Raw genomic sequence first — 15544 nt, 5'->3', positions numbered from 1 at the left:
TGCTTTCTGTTGGTAGAAAGCTCCATTTGCGATCACCGTGGAATAACCCACAAAATGCTGACGTGCACTCCACAGAAATACACTGTTGTGCATCCTATTGAAAGAAGCTTTCACTTGCTTCAATGGAGTGATAAACTTTGGATGTGTAAATTATGCTTTCGTCGTCCGCAGCAAGTGCATACATTACAGATTGGCAAGCATTGTGGGGTTGTGGGGTTTTTCCACACACATCCTATATTTTGTTTTCCTTCTTTGGATGTACACCTTCACCACATTTCATCACGTAATTTTTTAAACATTCAAAATCCCACATCTCCTGGGCAATGTTTTGTCCACTCAAGTGGTTAAAAACCACAGTAGAGTCAAGTCGCAGCACGGGTCAATACTGCAGGTCGATTAAAGGCAATTGGGCTTCCATTTGCTGCCGTGGCTTAGATCGATTTTGACTTGCCCAATGATGATCCAATTTAGACAATGTATTTTTCCTTGTGTTTCACCTTAAATCTCATGGGGACAGCTCTTTATGGAGTTATCATCACAGGCTGTATCTGTAACATTAGCCTGCATGACCAAATCATGGTGAACTCCGAACTTATCAGCCTTGTTTCTCCATTGGCGCAATATTGGAATGTGTGATGAAAATTTTGTCAACGAATGTACTTGCACTAATCTGTGTTGATGTGAAAAGTTTCCAAAAAAACGGTTAAAGTTGCAAAAAAAAGTTATATTCACAAAAAATGGTTAAAGTTGCAAAAAAAGTTATATTCACAAAAAAATGGTTAAAGTTGCAAAAAAAAGTTATATTCACAAATAAATGGCAGAATTTTACCCCTCTTTTTACCTCCTTCACATATTCCCAACATTAATTAATTTTCCCCTTTTCTTACCATTAACATCTAAGATAAGTATTTAGTAAAAAAAAAAAAGTTAACTGCATCATGTTTCCATTTACCTAGAGAGAGCATATGATCAAATACCAAGAGCAGTTGTTTAATGGGTTCTCAGAAGGCAGCTTGTACCTGAAGAAATGATAACGGTAGTCATGGGAATGTATATTTAAAAAAAAGAACCACTGGGTAAAGACCAACTTGGGATGCATTGAATGTTTGAAGTCAAGGAAGGATTCCACAAAGAATGAAAGGTTGCAATTCCCATACGAGTTATTGTACACTGATGACTAAGTATATTGACTGAAAGTGAAAAAGAAGCAAAAGAGATGTTTCAAAAAGGGAAAAGTGCAATAAAGAAGAAGAGGGAGAAAGGAAAGAAAGCAGACAATGGCTTTGATCAATATATCGAATGGAGATGGACAAAATTCCATTCAGAGTATGCAGTGTTGTAGATGGTGTCACCAGAAGGGAAAATTTGGTAACAGAAGCTGCGATCTTCATAATGTAAAAGATGTGAGGATTAATCATTTCAGGAAAATGACGAAGACCAAATCAAAAAGGCTCCTGAGCTCAGAATTCAATTTAGAAAAAGTCAAAAGGATCAGTTACTTTGGAGACACGATCAAGGCATCAAGAGAAGCAAAATTAGCTGTTAGATCAAGAATAAAGTCAGCCTGGAATAAGTGGAGACAAGTAGGTGGTATAATGAAGCACAGAAACATTGCATTAAGTGTAAAAGTTTGAGTTTATAAAGATTCTTTCAGACCGTTATTGATGTATATAAGCAAATCATGCGCAATGTAAATCAAATATATAAAAAATTTTGAAAGAGCAGAGATGAGAATGATACCATGGATGTGAATGGATTGGCTCTGAAAGAAGAAATCAGGAAGAGATTGAAAATCAATACGAGTGAAGAAGAATTTAGGAAGAGACTTGGTTGGTATGGTCATGTGCAGCAAAGGTCAGAATGAAGCTGCAAAGAAAACAATAAAGCTCGTGGTCAAAGGAAGAAATCTGAGAATACATCCTTAAAAGATATATGGATTGAAAATGTCAAGAAAGATATAGTCAGGTTCACTATGTTAACAAATATAATTTCGTTCAAAATTTTGGTAGATTAGCAAAACTATACATTTTTGGAATATTCAGAGCATGAGGAATCCAAAAATTAATGTTTACATTTGCGTAGACACCTTTGCGAAAATGACCCTCAGGACAGTGATGAAGATAGTCAGGTTCACTATGTTAACAAATATAATTTCTTTCAAAATTTTGGGAATAGCAAACCTGTACATTTTTGGAATCTTCAGACCATGGAGAATCTGAAAATCAATGTTGGCATTTGCACAGACACCTGCATGGCCGCCATTTTGGATTTTGAAAATGGCCGCCATAAAATACATATTTTGCGCGATCTCGGCTTCTAGTCAACCTAGAGACTTCATTAAATATGATAATCCTATGTTTTCTGGGTCAAGGAATCCAATAAAGGCCTCAAAATAGTGCTCAGGATTATAGAAAAGCAACAAACAAAGGTAATTGAAAACCATTGTCTTTATATTTGTGATATAACTGTATTACATAATACATGATATTGCAAGTCCTTTGAAGTTATAGGTTGTTATAGGAAGTTATACGTAGTATCAGATTGAACTATAAGTCCTATACACAGGATCAACGAGGTCTATACCGTTCAGGAATATGCTTTTACAGATCTTCATCACTATCCTGAGTGTCATTTTCGCAAAGGTGTCTACGCAAATGTAAACATTAATTTTTGGATTCCTCATGCTCTGAATATTCCAAAAATGTATAGTTTTGCTAATCTACCAAAATTTTGAACGAAAAAACATAGTGAACCTGACTAATATGGAATGTTTGGGTTTGCACAGAACGAATGCAACATACAGATCCGTATGGAGGAATGCCACATTCTACCAACCCACTGAACAATTGGGAAAATGCTAAATGGTCATAACACGTTTGTTGTTGTTATACAGTCCCGGAACAGTTCTCTCGAACAGGCCCGCAGTACGGAGACAGCTGATCGATCTCTCAAGAACGGCCCAGATATTCTCCACATTCAAGATGGTGTACCCTAGCCTTCGTGGAGAGAGAGAGAGAGAGAGAAAGAGAAAGAGAAAGAGAAAGAGAAAGGAGAGAAAAAGTGGGCCAGTCAATGGGGAGCGATCGGTGCTCTGACCGTGGCCGCTCTTCTCTGACAAATCCGGGCAGCAAAGAAGGTGAAGATTGGCCTCTGACTTGCATTGGGTGGTACGACCACCACAAAGAGAAATCCTCGATAGTTGCACATTTGTTGGTGTTACTGTTAACTTCTCCAAAACTTCTTTCCATTTTCTCCACAATCTCGTCAAAATTTTCACCCCACCCCTACCTTCCCCCACACACACACACGTCCCCAAACCTGAATTTGGTATAATTCAAATCAGTATACTCAACCTATTCTGTGCTGCAATTTATAAACAAGTTTTACTTGTGCTTTCCTAATTCTGCATACACACCAGGAGCAGGATGACCAAAGTGATGCCTTTATTCGGTTTTTTGAAGCTCATGTACAATGGTGGACAAAGGCAACTCAAAACACATGCATTGAGCTGACATCGTTGGCAGCATGCTGGAATGATAGGTACATGGGGAGATCACATGGTAGCCCATAATTCTAACGATAGTTGGGTCTATACCCAGCTAACACAACATTGTTGGGCCAACATTGGAAAATACATGTCGCGATTGCAACCAATGGACAACGTCAGGCCAACGTTGAAAAATAGACGTCATAATTGCAACCAATGGACAACGTCAGGCCAACGTTGGAAAATAGACGTCATAATTGCAACCAATGGACAACGTCAGGCCAACGTTGGAAAATAGACGTCACAATTGCAACCAATGGACAACGTCAGGCCAACGTTGAAAAATAGACGTCATAATTGCAACCAATGGACAACGTCAGGCCAACGTTGGAAAATAGACGTCACAATTGCAACCAATGGACAACGTCAGGCCAACGTTGAAAAATAGACGTCGCGATTGCAACCAACGGACAACGTCAGGCCAACGTTGGAAAATAGACGTCACAATTGCAACCAATGGACAACGTCAGGCCAATGTTGGAAAATAGACGTCATAATTGCAACCAATGGACAACGTCAGGCCAACGTTGGAAAATAGACGTCACAATTGCAACCAATGGACAACGTCAGGCCAACGTTGGAAAATAGACGTCACAATTGCAACCAATGGACAACGTCAGGCCAATGTTGGAAAATAGACGTCATAATTGCAACCAATGGACAACGTCAGGCCAACGTTGGAAAATAGACGTCACGATTGCAACCAATGGACAACGTCAGGCCAACGTTGGAAAATAGACGTCATAATTGCAACCAATAGACAACGTCAGGCCAGCGTTGGAAAATAGACGTCGCGATTGCAAGCAATGGACAACGTCAGGCCAACGTTGAAAAATAGACGTCGCGATTGCAACCAATGGACAACATCAGACCAACATTGGAAAATAGACGTCATAATTGCAACCATTGGACAACGTCAGGCCAACGTTGGAAAATAGACGTTGCGATTGCAACCAATGGACAACGTCAGGCCAACGTTGAAAAATAGACGTCGCGATTGCAACCAATGGACAACGTCAGGCCAACGTTGGAAAATAGATGCCACAATTGCAACCAATGGACAACGTCAGGCCGACGTTGGAAAATAGACGCCGCGAGTGCAACCAATGGACAACGTCAGGCCATGGTTGGAAAATAGATGTGAGTGCAACCAATGGACGACGTCAGGCCAACGTTGGAAAATAGACGTCACAATTGCAACCAATGGACAACGTCAGGCCAACGTTGAAAAATAGACGTCGCGATTGCAACCAATGGACAACGTCATGCCAACGTTGGAAAATAGACGTCATAATTGCAACCAATGGACAACGTCAGGCGAACGTTGGAAAATAGACATCGCGATGGCAACCAATGGACAACGTCAGGCCAACGTTGAAAAATAGACGTCGCGATTGCAACCAATGGACAACGTCAGGCCAACGTTGGAAAATAGATGTCACAATTGCAACCAATGGACAACGTCAGGCCATCGTTGGAAAATAGACGTCGCGAGTGCAACCAATGGACAACGTCAGGCCATGGTTGGAAAATAGACGTGAGTGCAACCAATCGACGACGTCAGGCCAACGTTGGAAAATAGATGTCGCGATTGCAACCAATGGACAACGTCAGGCCAATGTTGAAAAATAGACGTCGCGATTGCAACCAATGGACAACGTCAGGCCAACGTTGGAAAATAGATATCACAATTGCAACCAATGGACAACGTCAGGCCGATGTTGGAAAATAGACGTCGCGAGTGCAACCAATGGACAACGTCAGGCCAACGTTGAAAAATAGACGTCGCGAGTGCAACCAATGGACAACGTCAGGCCATCGTTGGAAAATAGATGTCGCGTTTGCAACCAATAGACAACGTCACCCCGACGTCAACAATGCGCTTGCGACCAATTGACCAAATGGCAACGTTGGCCCAACAGTGTTGTGTTAGCTGGGTACTCAGTTCCGCATCACAATAGTCAGTTCCACATCACATTTCAGGTTACTTTTTCGTTTGGAGTAGTCAAGAGGGGGTAATATTTAGGGTATTCATGTACGTCATATGTATTTAAGTCCTTCTATCTATTCCTGGAAGCATTGGTTCTTATATCGAGTATGAAACTATTGCTGTCGATGTAAATGAACTCACAGTGAACCCTGTACCTCTATTTAAGATTGGTATACAGATAATCATACATCAACACTTTACATAGATGTAGAAAAGAAGCAACATCACATGCAGGTTTATCCATTTTAACCTCCGCCACTGAAGGTGAATGGAGGTTGTTTTCACCCCTGTTTGTGTGTCAGTTTGTTGACACATCAGACGAAATGATTGGATTTTGGTGAAGATCCGGATCCGGATCTGGATCGAAGATTTTTTAAAAGTGAATCTGCACCATTGAGAGATGGGACTGAACCGATATATAGTGTGATATCTCAAAAAGTTGTGGACGGATTATAACAAAACTTGAGTTGGGTAAGTTACTCGAACAAGCAGATTAGATTTTGGTTCAGGTCCGGATCCAGATCGGACCCATCAGTGGGATGCAAAAGGTAAATTATACAGCCTGGTGGAGGTATGCTCTCTACCAAGTGCTGTTCTTGTCATCTTTTCAATTATAACATTTATGTGGTTAAGGTTTTCCAAAGAACTGCATCTCATTAGAATTTGGTATGTGGAGTTGTTGTATGGCTTATTTCCAGGAAGTGCATAATCTCATATGTTGCCACTTTATGACATTTTCCATAGTCTTACCGAATAATGAATTATTCATCAATTTGTAGAAATATTTTCAAGTCGGCAAGGCCTGATGTATTTGAAGAATTAATGAAGACTTGCCTCAGCAAAGATTTATACAAATTAGATGCTGCTCGTTCTTTCACTTTACCTGGACTAGCCTGGGAGGCCTCTGGAAATTATAAAAGTGAAACTTGGCCTCTTAAACAACATAGAAATTATGTCAATGTTTGAAAAGTCTCAAAAAGCCAGAATCTATAATGAAGAATCACATTGGCAAATGTACTTTGTTTCCAACACTCTTTCTGGGTGTACAGTACAATCTGTCATTGCATACTAACAGCAGGATTTGTTTGAATGGGTAGATGAAGATGAGTTTGATAAGATTCTAAAGAATATTATAAGAATATCAGAAATAAGGATGTATATTAAAGAAGAACCCTCGAAACTCGAAATTGTCTAGTCTTGGCTGGAATGTGGCCCAGCTATATACTGCCATCCTCGTGTTTCACAGACATGGTGATTCATCAATTTGTGCTGTCCCTCATGTGGATGTTACACAGGCATGCTGTCCGCTGGCCTTGGTTGGTGGACCTTAAAGACCCCAGGTGTAGGCAGCCATCGCTAGCACACTGAACAAATTCCAAATTCCTGCCCTAACTACTGTTGGGAAAGCAATGGCAAACCATCCAGTATAACGGTACCTGCGAAAACATATATAGATCAGCTTACAACTGATACTGGGTGTCTGGTTAACGAACTACCTAATGCCATGAGTGACAGAGATGAATGGAAGAAACGTGTCATGGAATGCCGAGCTATGCTCGACGCATTAGTAGTAGTAGGAAGCTACTTCGGTGGCACCGATGCTCTGTAAACAGTATGGCATATCAGAGGAGAGAGAGAGAGAGGAGAGGGAGAGAGAGAGGAGAGAGAGAGAGAGAGAGGAGAGAGAGAGAGAGAGAGGAGAGAGAGGAGAGAAGAGAGAGAGAGAGAGGAGAGAAGAGAGAGAGAGAGAGGAGAGAGAGAGAGAGGAGAGAGAGGAGAGAAGAGAGAGAGAGAGAGGAGAGAAGAGAGAGAGAGAGAAGAGAGAGAGAGGAGAGAGGAGAGAAGAGAGAGAGAGAGAGAGAGAAGAGAGAGAGAGAGGAGAGAGAGAGAGAGAAGAGAGAGAGAGAGAAGAGAGGAGAGAGGAGAGAGGAGAGAGGAGAGAGAGGAGAGAGAGAGAGGAGAGAGAGGAGAGAGAGAGAGGAGAGAGAGGAGAGAGAGGAGAGAGAGGAGAGAGGAGAGAGGAGAGAGAGGAGAGAAGAGAGAGAGAGGAGAGAGAGAGAGGAGAGAAGAGAGAGAGAGAGAGAGAGAAGAGAGAGAGAGAGGAGAGAGAGAGAGAGAAGAGAGGAGAGAGGAGAGAGGAGAGAGAGAGAGGAGAGAGAGGAGAGAGAGAGAGGAGAGAGAGGAGAGAGAGGAGAGAGAGAGAGAGAGGAGAGAGAGGAGAGAGGAGAGAGGAGAGAGAGACTGAGTGTTCTGTCACTGACGGACATACTTATTTGAAGTTTAACTACATTACACAAATATCTATGATTTGTTTCACAAAAGATTATTCCATATATCGAACGGTTTAGTTATGACCAATTGCCTCAATACATCTCAAATGAAAAGCTTTCCAATTCTGAAAAGTAAAAGCCAAACATCCGAAATAAAAGTATTTTGAAACAATATTTTTAGATCAACCTCAAATAATATAGATTCCAAGCATAATCCAGTTCAACCAAAATCCCTGGTTAAAGATTTATATTGATCTACAAAAAGATAACTGCTTGAAAACCGTCTTTGAAAACGATTTCTACACATTGATTAATCGGCAAAGTGAGGGAAAATGTCAGAAAGGGAAGATATGAGACTATTGACTTCCTGGAAACAGACCTCAAAAAACTAATCAAATTATATTTTGCGCATTTTCATCTGATATATTAGTACAACTAGCGTGACTCGGCGCACTCCGTGTGCCTCACCACACGTCGTTTCAAAGGGATAGGCATCTTTGACGTTTTCGGTGTCTTTTGGGTCTTCATGGTGTTTTGGGCCTTTGGGGTATTTTGGGTCTTCGGCGTCTTCTGGGGCTTTTGGGTCTTAATGGGCATGTGGTTCCTCTGGGTCTTTAAGGGTATTTGGGGTCTTCAGGGTGTTTTGGGTCTTCGGGAATATTTGGGGTCTTCGGGGTCTTTTGGATCCTCTTGGCCTTTAAGGGTATTTGGGGTGGTTTGGGTCTTCTGGGTCCTTGGGGTCTTTTGGGTCTTCGGATCTTTAAGGGTCTTTGTGGTCTTCAGGGTGTTTTGGGTCTTCAGGGTCTTTTTTAGCCTCAGGGTCTTGAAGGGTCTTTGTGGTCATCAGGGTGTTTTGGGTCTTCATGGTGTTTTGGGTCTTTGGGTCTTCTGGGTCTTTTTGGAGAGTTTTGGGTCTTCGGGTGACCAGGAGAGTGACCTATGGAGTGTTTTGGATCTTCGGTGTGTTTTGGGTCTTCGGAGTGTTTTGGGTCTTCAGGGTCTTTTTTAGAAGAAGAAGGCCTCAGGGCCTTCAAGGCTATTTTGGATTTTTATTTTTTATTATTTTTTGTATACAGGAACGAGGCTCGTGAAAGAGTCAGCATTTATCACACAAAAAAAATCAAACAGACACAAAACATATTATAAGGGTAGCGGTAGACAAGATGGGGAGAGAAGGGGAAGCACACAAACACAACATTTGAGAGCAGGGACATCGGGAGATCTGTGGGAAGGCTTGGGGGGTGGAGGCGTGGGAAGGGGGGACGGGGTGGGAGTAGTATAAAACACAAGGACACTGCAAAGCATTCCAGGAAGGAAGTTGATATTTAAAAAAAGTGAATCTGGGGTGAAATTAGCGGGGGTAGAAAATAGTCAGGTTCACTATGTTAACAAATATAATTTCGTTCAAAATTTTGGTAGATTAGCAAAACTATACATTTCTGGAATATTCAGAGCATGAGGAATCCAAAAATTAATGTTTACATTTGCGTAGACACCTTTGCGAAAATGACACTCAGGACAGTGATGAAGATAGTCAGGTTCACTATGTTAACAAAGATAATTTCTTTCAAATTTTGGGATGAGCAAACCTGTACATTTTTGGAATCTTCAGAGAATGGAGAATCTGAAAATCAATGTTGGCATTTGCACAGACACCTGCATGGCCGCCATTTTGGATTTTGAAAATGGCCGCCATAAAATACATATTTTGCGCGATCTCGGCTTCTAGTCAACCTAGAGACTTAATTAAATATGCTAATCCTATGTTTTCTGGGTCAAGGAATCCAATAAAGGCCTCAAAATAGTGCTCAGGATTATAGAAAAGCAACAAACAAAGGTAATTGAAAACCATTGTCTTTATATTTGTGATATAACTGTATTACATAATACATGATATTGCAAGTCCTTTGAAGTTATAGGTTGTTATAGGAAGTTATACGTAGTATCAGATTGAACTATAAGTCCTATACACAGGATCTACGAGGTCTATACCGTTCAGGAATATGCTTTTACAGATCTTCATCACTGTCCTGAGTGTTATTTTCGCAAAGGTGTCTACGCAAATGTAAACATTAATTTTTGGATTCCTCATGCTCTGAATATTCCAAAAATGTATAGTTTTGCTAATCTACCAAAATTTTGAACGAAAAAACATAGTGAACCTGACTAAAAGATCAAGGTTTTGGATGGGGGAAGATAAGAGATGGTGGTGAACAGCTGTTTTAAAGACCTGGAGGGAGGAGTGGGATTGAAGTGAGTGAGAGAGTTTGTTCCAGAGGCGGGAGAAAAGAGGAATGAAGGAGTGAAGATGAGCAGAGAGTCTTGATTTTGGCAGTTTAACCACAAGAGGGTTGCAGGCAGATATTGTGCGACCTGCAGGAATATTTGGGGGACAGAGCCCAGAGAGAGCTGGGGGAGTAAGGCCAGAGAGGAGTCGGTAGAAGACAGAAAGCCCACCAACCTGCCTGCGGTGAGTAAGTGAAAGGCCCTCGGAGTTAGCTTCATCGCGGGAGATTCCAATGATTCTGAAAGCCTTGGTTTCAACAGCGTGAAGCCGAGCTAGGTGTGAGGCAGATGCACCGGCCCAGAGGGGAAAACAGTATTCCATTGTGCTGCGGATGAAAGCCTTGTATGTGGTGAGGAGCTCAGGTGTTCCAAGGAAGGACTTCGCACGGCGGAGGATGCCCAGTCGGCGACTGGCTTTGGAGGCCAGATTTTAAATGTGGTTTTCCCAGGAAAGATCATGGCAGATAGTGAGATCCAAAAGCTTGAGTGACAGAACTTCATGGAGAGGATTGTTGAGAAAGTAGATGGGAGGGTTGTCCAGTCGGTCTTTTCAGAGAAACATAGTAAGAGTGTGAGATTTGTCAGGATTGAAAGACATGTTCCACTTGTTTGACCAGTCTGTGATTTTGTCCAGGTCTGCAGAGAGTGAGGAGGCTGCAGACTGCCGATCTGAGGGATGAGGAATGGATCGGCAGAGAGTGGAGTCATCAGCAAAGAGATGGAGAGGAGGATTTTCAAGAGAGTCAGAGAGATCATTGATAACAACAACAAACAACATGCATTTTAAAGGCCATTTTCCCTGCTAGAAGTGCGGTGGTTAGCCTTGCGGTCCCCATGACAATCTTCTCCATTTTGCCCTATTTTCTGCATCTCTCCTTGTTAACCCCCTTGCCCGCATTTCTTCTTCCACCATCTTCTTCCACCTTCCACCAGAGAGATCATTGATGAAGACCAGAAAAAGCACAGGGCCCAGAACACTGCCTTGGGAAACTCCAGCCTGAACAGGAAGGGGACATGAGAGAAACCCATTCAGGGCCACACATTGACTACGACTAGAGAGGAAGTCCGCAAGCCAAGCGTGGAGATTTCCATGGATACCATAGGAGGAGAGTTTGGTGAGCAGAGTGGGGTGCCAGACCATAACGAAGGCACATGATATGTCAAGGGAGACAGCTCTAATTTCCTGTTTGGCATTGAGGACCTCCATCCATTGTTGAGACAGCATAAGCAGCATGTCCAGAGTAGAGTGACCTGGGCTGAAACCAAATTCATGATCAGAGATCAAGCCATTTGAGAAGAGGAAAGATTTGATTTCCGAAGCAATGATGGATTCCATGACTTTTGCTGATAATTGGGAGAAGGCTGATTGGTCTGTAGTTGCATGGATCTGTTTTTGCACCTTTTTGTGTAAAGCGGTGATGTTGGCTGATTTCCAAGCTGATGGCAGATGACCTTGAGCAAAAGAGAGGGTGAAGAGAACAGAGAGAGGGAGTGAAAGAGCGGAAGAACAGGATTTTAGGACCCGTGGGCTGATGCCGTCTGGTCCAGAAACAGAATCAGAGTCGAGGGTTGACAGAAACTTTTCCACCTTGTCAGGAGGAAAGGACACAGAGTCCAGGAACAGCTGGGTACGACTGGGTACGGTGGGTACAGAGAGGGATGGGTTTGGGACACAAGATTTAGAGGCAAACACAGAGTTGAGGCATTCAGCTTTTTCACGTGCGGAATCAGCTGTGTAGCCGTTTGAGGTAAGGGAGGGAATGGAGGGGGGAACAAACACCAGAAACGGATTTGACCAGACGCCACCAGGATTTGGAAGAGGGAGACAGGTTTGAGAGTTCGGTCTTGAGAGTGGAGAGATATTGTTTCGTGGCTCTCCTGATGTTGGACACACACTTGTTTCGAGCTTTGTGAAAGGAAATGAGATTTCCTTCCGTTGGATTTGCTTTCCAGGAGGCAAAGGCAAGTTGTTTCTGGTCAACTGCCTCACCACAAGATTCCATGTACCATGGACGGGAGGAAGGGTATGACAACTGAAGGCGAGATGGGATAAATCTGTGCATGAGAGAGAGAGAGCGTCTATGGGGTGTTTTGGGTCTTCGGGGTCTTCAGGGGTCTTGGTGGTCTTAAGGGTCCCGGGGGACTTAAAGGGTCGTCAACGGTCTGAGGGGTCTCAGCAGTCTAAACGTAATTAAGAGGGTGTTAATTTATTTGAAGAAGAAGAAGACGTTTTGGTCGCATATAAACATAAATACAAACAGACAAACATGTATACATAACCATATACGTTTGCTCTATTATAATAAAGATTAATGGAGCCATAAAATGTTTCTTTCGGTTTGAGTCGAGCATCTTTGAATCTCTCAAAACTATCCATATACTCAGAAGGATAAACTCCTTTTTTGATTAACATATTGGTTCACGAGTTATCAAGTGACCACTATATTCGTCATGTCTGTGCGTCTGTCTGTGTGTATGTGTGTCTGTCTGTCCGCAGCATAACTACCCGATGATATCATCCGATCTTGATAAACTTGGGTGGGAGGTTGATACCATGATCTAGTTGTGTCCTGCCTAGAATGGGCGTATTGTGCCCATTGTGGGCGGATCCATGCCCGAAAAAGATGTCCTTTTAGGGGGTAATCGAGTTCAAGCTACATCTTCTCCGAGGGGTTTGGTGGAATCTGACAGGGGTTTCGATATTTGGTTCGACGAATGTCATGTGTCTAGCCCCACGGAGCTCGATTTTTCATTATTAATATTATTATTATTATTATTATTATTATTTAATATATATATATATTTTTTCATTTCATTTTTCACCGGATTTTCGGTATTGAGTTGCTAACTAATCTCATCACTGATTATACATTATTTTCTATCTCATTTCAAGGTCAGTAACCTTTGTTTTGACATTTCCGGGCCTGGCCTGTCCGGGCCTGTTTCGGTTATAGACCGTCCTTTGTCATTGAATACCGCTCGCTCGTGAACCATCGTCGTCTCCTGACTTGTTTAATTACAGTTCATTATAATAGTTTGACAGGTTTGTAAATGATAAAGTATTATTACTAGACAATGACTTTTTTAATTTATACATGGGCTAAGGCTCTTCATGGAGCTGACACACACACACTCACATACTCACACACGGACATACTGATGAGACAAACACAACACAGTCACTGAGCTTGTGGGAGGTTCTGTCGTCACTTCCAGGATACTCTGGGTACCAGTGATGTCACAGCAATGGCGCCGCCTTTCGCACCACACTCATCGAGACACCCCAGCAGGAAGATTTTCCTCCTCCCCAAGGATACCAACTGATGGGGATTGTCCGTGTTCTATCCTTTTCAAGCAGCACGTACCATTTTTAAAGTTTTTGGTATGACTCAAACCAGTCCAAACCGGATGGTTGTGTTTTTTAGGAGACACCATCTCCTTACTGGATGGCCGTTGGCTCTCTACGGGAGCTCATCCGCCCTTTAAGAATTTAAAACTATCTCAGAATCTAGCTTGTTTAAATCCACCGTGCTTGAGTGGGATACTTTTTAAGAATAAAATACGTTATTGATTGGTGGATGGAATTGGGATTGCTTAACCCTAATTGAACTGGGAGATTTTGAGCTCTGCCTGACTGGGTGGCGGGGGATTACTTAGACCCCCCACTCCCAGCTTTCGGCCATAGATTGTCCGATGAACTTGAAACTTTGCAAGCACGTAGATTAATCATCAAATGAACACGATGCTGTTATGTTAATTTCTGATATGGTAATTTATGTAATTATTATCGAATTAATTATGTAATATATTAATTTTATACATTTTCAGAGAAATCTACAATTCTGGTGATTGCGTACATGAAATTACATGAAAAGTGTATAATATAAAAACATGTTTCTTAAGTTGGAAATCATGATGTTCAGGTGCTGTTGTAATCCTGAAAGCCCAGATTTCACTATAACTACCCTCGCAAGAGGAGAGAGCATTGCATTTAGGTCCGTTTGTCTTTCTTTCTTTGTTTGTCTGTTTGTGTGTCTGTTTGTCCGCAAAGAATAAATATGATTTTCTCGGAAACTGTTGTTCCGATTGACAGGAAATTTCCACCACAGGTGCAACTCCACCAGTAGAACTTTTAAATGATAATTATGACATAATAGGTCACGTGGTATGGGCGCTATCTTGGAAAAACCGAAAAATAACTTTGCACCTCTATAGCTCCGAAAGCGCCACATAGAAAAAATTGAGACATGGCTCATTGTAAAGAACTCTCTCTCCATGGGGAATAAAATATGTTAATGATGATGTCATAGGTGCCTCCATTATGACGTCATGATCCAACAAGTACAAAACTTCATCCGATCAAGATGAAATTTCTTGAGTGTCATCTCGGGATAAATTGGTGAAGAAAAAATAATAATGATGACGTCATCGGTTACGTGGTTCGGCCGCCATATTTGTTTTTAACACAAAAGCCTTAAAAACCACTGAGAAACACATCCTGGCGAGGGTCTGCAATCTCTGATTGCTCTTTCTTGTTGTGAATATGAAGTCAACATAACCTAATGTAAAGTAATTTGCAGGAATATAACTGACATAATTTCATTTCCCCAACTCAACGGATGCTTATTTCACAATTTATCATGAGAATCCAATGTCATTGTGACATATTTCTTATTTATAACTTTTTTAAAAAGTTTTTTTTCCTTTCTTGTGTATTCTATTAATTGTTTGCAATTTCATGCAATTTGTTTCAGGCAACAAGCTAAAATATTCAGCAATGCCCGAGTGTGCATGTAACACTCATCTACATGTCTATGTCCAACATACACATTATGCAAAAATTGCAGGTTCAAATTAGTAGGACATGTGACTATTAATTGTCACGTGAAACCTGAAAGGTAAGCCCGATTTGAACATTTGGTATCAAAACGTGCGCAAGACTCTAGGGAAAAAGTCATGAAAGGAGAATTCAAAATCCCCAGCGATTGTGAAATAAAAACACGAAAGATGATGGGGGATGGAAGAGGGGGGGGGGGGTAGTGGGGCACAATGTTCCCCTTCTCCCATTGCAGTTAGGGTTAAGCATTTGATTGTTTTACCCAATTATTTTATGAACAGATCTAAATAAAAAAATTGAATGTTGTGAAAGATTCCCAGAATGAATTTGGGTTTAAAAAAAAAGTTTATATTAAATTTATTAGCTCAACTGAACTTTAGTCCAGTGAGCTTATGCGATCAGCAGAGTCCGTAGGTCAGTCAGTCAGTCAGTCAGTCAGTGAGTCTGTAAACACTTCACTCATTATCAGTTGTACCAAACACAATTTTGATGAAACTTGGCCGTAAGCTTCATATCTGATGAGTAATGAGGGGTATTGACCGCATCAAAGTCTGTGCTCATTAAGGGGAACTACGGGGGTGTTTTTGACCCTCCAAAATAGCTCTCTTCTCCAA

At 41.7% G+C, this 15544-nt stretch overlaps 1 protein-coding gene across 1 annotated transcript in view; it reads left to right on the top strand.

The window, feature by feature from the left end:
• LOC137431612 (neuropilin-2-like) overlaps window positions 1-15544 on the top strand; it is a 350182-nt gene that overhangs the window by 104745 nt on the left and 229893 nt on the right. The gene's annotated exons all lie outside the window — the stretch shown is intronic.

The sequence above is a fragment of the Myxine glutinosa genome, chromosome 7 (assembly GCF_964187855.1).
Source record: "Myxine glutinosa chromosome 7, kmMyxGlut1.1, whole genome shotgun sequence".
NCBI lineage: Eukaryota > Metazoa > Chordata > Myxini > Myxiniformes > Myxinidae > Myxine > Myxine glutinosa.
Note: the sequence above shows the minus strand (reverse complement) of the source record. Positions and strands in the feature narration are given on the sequence as shown.